Genomic DNA, 6,378 nt, shown 5'->3' with positions numbered 1-6,378 from the left:
TCACACTTTAAGAGCTTCAAAATAAGCGTTACCATTTTATTTTAATTATGTTTTAGAAAGTTTAATTAAATTCAATAAAGTGTGCAAATTGAGTCTTTTATTGACCTTGATGGCCGAATGAGGTCTAAGGGTGAGTTAATGGACTTTATGAGTGTACAGGAGGCCATAAGAAGACGTACTAAACTGATACTGGTTGCTATGTCGTAACACGAAGGATTTGATGTCACAACACAGAGAGCAAAATAGAGGAATCCTGAGACTGTCATCGCTATCGCGACGTACCCCTGAAGACACCCTAAAGAGAAGCATATTGACCTCTGTGTCATGACACAGATCCTGATGTGTTGCGACATCGGCTCTGGATGGGAATTAATACAAGCAATGGGCATTTTGGTCTGCAAAATTCAACTCTAAGCTCGAGAACGTTAGTTAACCTAAGGTTAAGGATGATGACCACCTCAAATCTATAAATAGGCTCATTTGGAACATGTTATGGACAAAAAATACTTAGTTTAGAATCTCTATTTTCAGTTTTAGTTTAATTTTTTGTTTTCTTTGGTTTTAGAGTTATTTTAATTTATTCTTTGTTTTATCTCGGGAGGTCTGGTTTGTGGATGTGATTAAACTTTGTGGATTCATTCTTATTCATAATACAAATCATGATTTTTTCTTAAACTTTATACTTTTGATTCAATTATCATGTTTACGCTTTATATTGATTTTATATTGTTTAGGAAAATCATGAGGAACTAATCCCTCTATGGGGGATTAGCGAGTGGAGGTTGATCTATTAACTGTTCTGTTTGGTTATTCAACGAATTAGTGACCGCCTTCGGACGTACCAACATCCAGAGTGTGAATAATACTATAAAATAGAGAGTTGTAATATATATTTTACAATGAAGTAGGTGAGTACTCTGAGGATCGTACCCAAGGGAGGCGAGTACTAAATCAATCTTAACCTAAACAATTAAAGATATAATTAATACTTTAAGTAAGTTATAGTACGAGAGTAAAATACGAATTATTTTCATGATTTTTAAAATAATGAAATAAAATATCATAAAAAGAAATTAAAACTAGAAGAGATACGGATAAAAAAAGTGAATGAAATCTGAGGATGGGTGATCAATTCGCTACAACAATCCAAATTAATTATTGTCTTGGGTTCCTTGTCAACCAACTAATTGCTACCCTAGCAGGATCTTTCGATCTTTCGATCTTCCACTAACATAACAAGTCAACAAGAACTACTTATCTTCCGACCTCACAGTCCAGATTGGCTTGGGGAAAAGGTGTTCACGAATGGGCAATACAATTTTGGGTTAATTCCCACCTTGATGACTTCCTAGGGTTGTCAGGCTCAGGATTTGTTTCACGTTGTGTCTTTTCCAAACAGATGATCTATTGAGTAAACCTAGAAAATAGTTAAGAGATCATGCCTTAACTTGCTAATCCCCCATAGAAGGATTAGTTCCTCATGGCTTTCATAAACAACATGGACAGAATGGAAAAATTAATCTTAGCGAATGGATTGATATAGAGAGTTTAAGAAAACCTGATTGATATTGATGAAAAATGCAAATCCACAGTAGTTGATCTCCTTTACAATCAAATCTCTTGAAGAAAACAAATACTCAAACTATGAAAAACTAAGAAATAAAGAAAACAAAACTTAAAACTAAAGAGAGAATCTAAGCAAATGGAATGGTGTCCATAATGTGTGCCAAATGGGTCTATTTATAGCCTTCAGGTAGAAGTCATCTTCGATTGTGCAGGACAAAATGCCCCTGCTTTGTGTTTTATTCTCATCACAGAGTCGATGTCGCTACACACCAGGACTAGTGTCACAACATAGCAGCCAATTTACTCCTTTGTAGCTATCTTTAAGGGTATGTTGTGACACCTTTAGCCTGTGTCACGACATTGAAGGAAGTTTCTTACTTTTTTCATTCTACTAACTATGTTGTGACATCGGATCTACCGTATTGGGACATAGCTTCCATGTTTGGCCCACATTACTTTCTAATAGTCTCCTCTATACTCACGAAGTACGTTAGCTCTCCTTTAGGCCTTATTCGACCTTTAAGGTCAATAAAAGACGTGATTTTCACATTTTTATTCAATGTAAGAAAAACTAAAGAAACTTAATTAAAACATAAAGATAATGCTTGTATTCAACCTCCTTAAATGTGAAAACTAGTTTAATCTAATACACCGAATTACGTCAGATCAATCAACTATTTGGGAAAGAAAGAACATAAACCCTAGGCTTGACGACCTTAGGAAGTTATTTGGTGGGAATTAATCCAAAATTGGCATGGCCTATCCATGAACACCTTAACCCCGAATCAGTCTGGACTATGAGGTTAAAAGATAAGTAGTCATTGTTGACTCATTATTCTAGTGGAAGTATCGAAAGATACTACTAGGATATCAACTAGTTGATTGTCGAGGAACCTGAAGCGGCATTTGATGAAGATTATCGAAGTGAGCTAATCACCCATAATCAGATTTGATCAATTTCACTTTTCAATTTCTCAATACTTATTTCCTTATTATTATAAAATCCCCAAAAATCCCTATAATTTATATTTTGTAATATAACCTATTTCAGGTGCTAATTAGATATTTTGGTGTTTAAGTTAAAATTGAACTATACTAGTCTCCCTTGGGTACGATCCTCGGAGTACCCACTTACTCCGTTGTAACTATATTATAACTAGACTTGAATACTTGCAGATACCGCTTCATTCATATATATATCTTTTACTGTAGTATTCATACTCTGGACGTTAGAACGTTCGGAGACGGTCAAGTTGTTGGCACTGTTGCCAAGAAGGCAATGTCACTAGTTTGATTTTAATTTTTGCACTTCAATTAGAGTAATTAGAAAATTCTTAGGTTGTAGATACAAATTTACTTTTCTTGTTTTCTTTACTAATTTTATCTTTTTAGGTTTAGTGTATGACTTGTAGTAAGGGAACACCTATTGAACCAATCATAGGTCCAGAGAGAATAATTCGAAGAAATTTTCGATAGCAACAACAGATGCAAGATCCACCACCACCTATTGTAGGCAACATAGCATGTGAGAATCTGCTTTTCGACAAAGGTAAGGACAAGGATTTAGAATATCCACCAGCACCACCACAGATACCCCCAAATTTACCTATGGGACGTAACAAGAGAACCCTAAAAGACTATGCATTACCAAATCTTGACATGGTTTAGGAGAGCATAATGAGGCTGGCTCTCACAGCTACTAATTTTGAGATCAAACTGGCAATGATTCAGATGATCCAGAATAATCTACAATTTAGGGGCACAATGCTAGAGGATCTGACTCAACATTTAAAATGATTTCTCCAACTTTGTGATACTTTCAGGTACAACGAGGTCACTGATGATGCTATTCATCTTTGGTTGTTCCCATTTTCTTTGATTGATAACATATTTTCTTGGTTAGACTTGTAGGCACTAGGATCTATCACGACATAGGATAAGCTCATTAAAAAGTTCTTGTAGAAGTTTTTCCTTATTAGCAAAGCGGTTCAATTGAGAAGAGAAATTGTTGTATTTAGACAATTAGAAAGGGAAAGTTTTCATGAGGCTTGGGAACATTTTAAGACATTGATCCAAAAATGCCCGCACCACGAATTCCCTAAGTGGATGCGATTGTAGGTGTTTTACAATGGGTTGGATGCACATGCGAGGTCTGGATTGGATGGAGCAGCATGAGGAGCTCTAATGAATAGAATGTACGAGGATGCATACTAATTAATAGAAAACATGACTATGAACTCCTATCAGTGGCCTATTGAATGATTTATGTATGACCAAAAACCATCTATGGTAAAGGTTGTCCAGGAAGATGATAAATACCAACAATTAATGGACAGACTTAACCGTATTGAATTCATAAAGTGCACTGTCTCTGAATAGAGGGGACAAACCGCTCTTCCATTATATCAATAATCCTACCGAGGATGCAAATTATATCGGGAATAGGGGTGGAAACCCTTATCTGAATACCTGCAATCCCGATTGGATAGATCACCCAAACTTGAGATGGGGAGGAAATCAAGGAGGAGGTAATAGTTCAAATCAATTTAAAAATCCTAATTACCAACCTCCTTATTTGTAGAAACCTCAAGACAGGGCCGATCCAAATGACCATACTGCATGTGGTCAACATCTCGATCAGATCAAAGGGTAAATTCAGTCAATGATAATAGAAGTAGTTACAATATAAGTGTATGAATTCAGCATGAACATTGACTAAACTAGAGGACCAAATAAGCCAATTAATAAGTCTGATGGGATATACTAAAAGGAAAATTGGCACCGACATACCCAAAAATACCGAGAATAATCATTGAAAAGAAGGGAAGGATCAAGTAAAAGCAATCATGCTTCTGTCGGGAAAAATGTTGAGTACCATGGCAACCTTGACACAAGAAGATGCAAAAGAGAATGCAAAGGTTCGTCCAAAAAACCCCCAAGAATCTGATCAGGAACCAAAACCAGAAGAAGTCATCGAACCGCCAGCTGAACCAGAAGAGAATGTAAAAGAAAAAGTCGATAACATATAGGTACCATTCCCTTCCAGATTAGAAGAGAAACAAAAATGGGATTGGAAACACGAAAATATACACATATTTTCATACTTTTTTTAACTAAAATTCATGTAGTTTCGGTAATATTCTTGTCAAAAAATATATAATAGTTATAAAATAATTAAATTGCACTAAAATTATGAACATTTTGAATTTTAATTAATTTTATATCAAATTTTGATTAATTTTGAGTATTTTCGACAAATTTGCACAAAGGGTGAAAAATAGCTTGGCAGACACTACTAGAAGCGCAAAACCAAGAAGCAAATTTGAAGCATCAAAGCGAATTAATTTTTCACCTTAAGATGGCCCAAATTATTTTTATTAATTCATAATATTATTAATTTTAATTTTAATCCAATTTAATTTGGGTTAAATAAATTATTATTAACTAATTATGAAAAGGGGCCAAGTTGAGCTGAACCGAGAAAATCTATCCAACCGAGCACTGGGCAGCCCAAAACCGTCCCACATGCTGACCCAATCAGCTTGTTTGGTTTATTATTTGGCTTGCAATATTGCCCTTGAACACTCCTTCAATTGTCTTTCAAACCCCTCCACTAATCATGCCTTTCAAGATTTGCCCCTACCTAAAAATAGCGTGTTTGAAATCTTCAAACATGCCACACGTGTGACCGGCCATGGGGGGAGTCTTTGGCCGATAATTTTGGATATTTTTAGCACCCTTATCAACCAATAAATACCCCCCTTGGCTGCTCACTTCAGACACATCTCAAACCCATTCATTTATTCACTTTTCTCCCACTTTTCTCTCTTTATTCCCTTCCATTGTTCTTCATTCCCTTGCCGATTTCACCTCTTGAAAAAGAGTCATTCATCCACCATTTTGAGCAGCATTCAAGTGTTCATGGAAGCCTCGGTTCAACAAGAACAAGTAGAGAAGGAGGAGCGAGGCAAACTAGTCAAGTCTTGGAGAAACACCATATTTGATTCTTGTTCCCTATCCTTTTAATTTTGTTGTTATGATGAACATGTCTATGAATATTTGTGATGTTGATATGTTTCATTTAATTAATATGGCTTAAATTTAATTTTTGTTAGATTGATTGTATTTTGTCTACTTAATTTATTAAAATTGTGTTTGTGTTGTTATAAGCCTTGGTAAGATGTTTGATTAAGTGAAACCATGACTAAGTTATTCTTGCATTACAATTGTAAGGTAACTAATAAATTAATGATTTAAATAGATTTAAATTGTAATTAACTGACACAATACTTAATTAGTGCATGTTTAATCATCTAAGATAGCTGAGAGTTAAATTAGCAACGGTATCTAATGATACATTAGCCTTGCATAACTTGCAAGATTATTGTGATTAAACTGCTTCAAGGTAGAAATACATTGTTACCTCACATAATCTTTTATGTGCTTATGAGATTGAATTAATTGTTTGAATTGGCATAGAGATGTGTACAAGAGATTATTTTAATTTCATAAGTATCTATGTGCATTAGCACATTTGCTTATTAAAATTTGTTTAATCGGTTGAATTGACGTAGAGATATAGTCAAGAGATAAATGGATTTCGGTAGGTAAGTATGTTCATAAGATAGCAAATTACTAAGTTGCCATGAATTTATTCGTAACAACATGAACATGAGTTTAATAATTCTATGTTAAGAAATGTAATTAATCTAACACAATTATGTCATCTTAATTGAAGTAATCTTTTGAAATCGTGCATTGGAACTTTTATTTTATTTTTATTTATTTTACTTAGTTTAAATCCTAGTTTTT

At 34.4% G+C, this 6,378-nt stretch overlaps 1 non-coding gene across 1 annotated transcript; it reads right to left on the bottom strand.

The window, feature by feature from the left end:
- Positions 1-3,556: 3,556 nt before the first annotated feature.
- On the bottom strand, positions 3,557-3,662 carry LOC121215087 (small nucleolar RNA R71). The gene has a single exon (XR_005910819.1). It is a non-coding gene; the product is annotated as a small nucleolar RNA R71 (small nucleolar RNA).
- Positions 3,663-6,378: the final 2,716 nt, after the last annotated feature.

This window comes from Gossypium hirsutum, chromosome D02 (genome assembly GCF_007990345.1).
Source record: "Gossypium hirsutum isolate 1008001.06 chromosome D02, Gossypium_hirsutum_v2.1, whole genome shotgun sequence".
In the NCBI taxonomy this organism is placed as follows: Eukaryota; Viridiplantae; Streptophyta; class Magnoliopsida; order Malvales; family Malvaceae; genus Gossypium; species Gossypium hirsutum.
The sequence above is the reverse complement of the archived record's forward strand: the minus strand, read 5'-3'. Positions and strand labels throughout refer to the sequence as shown.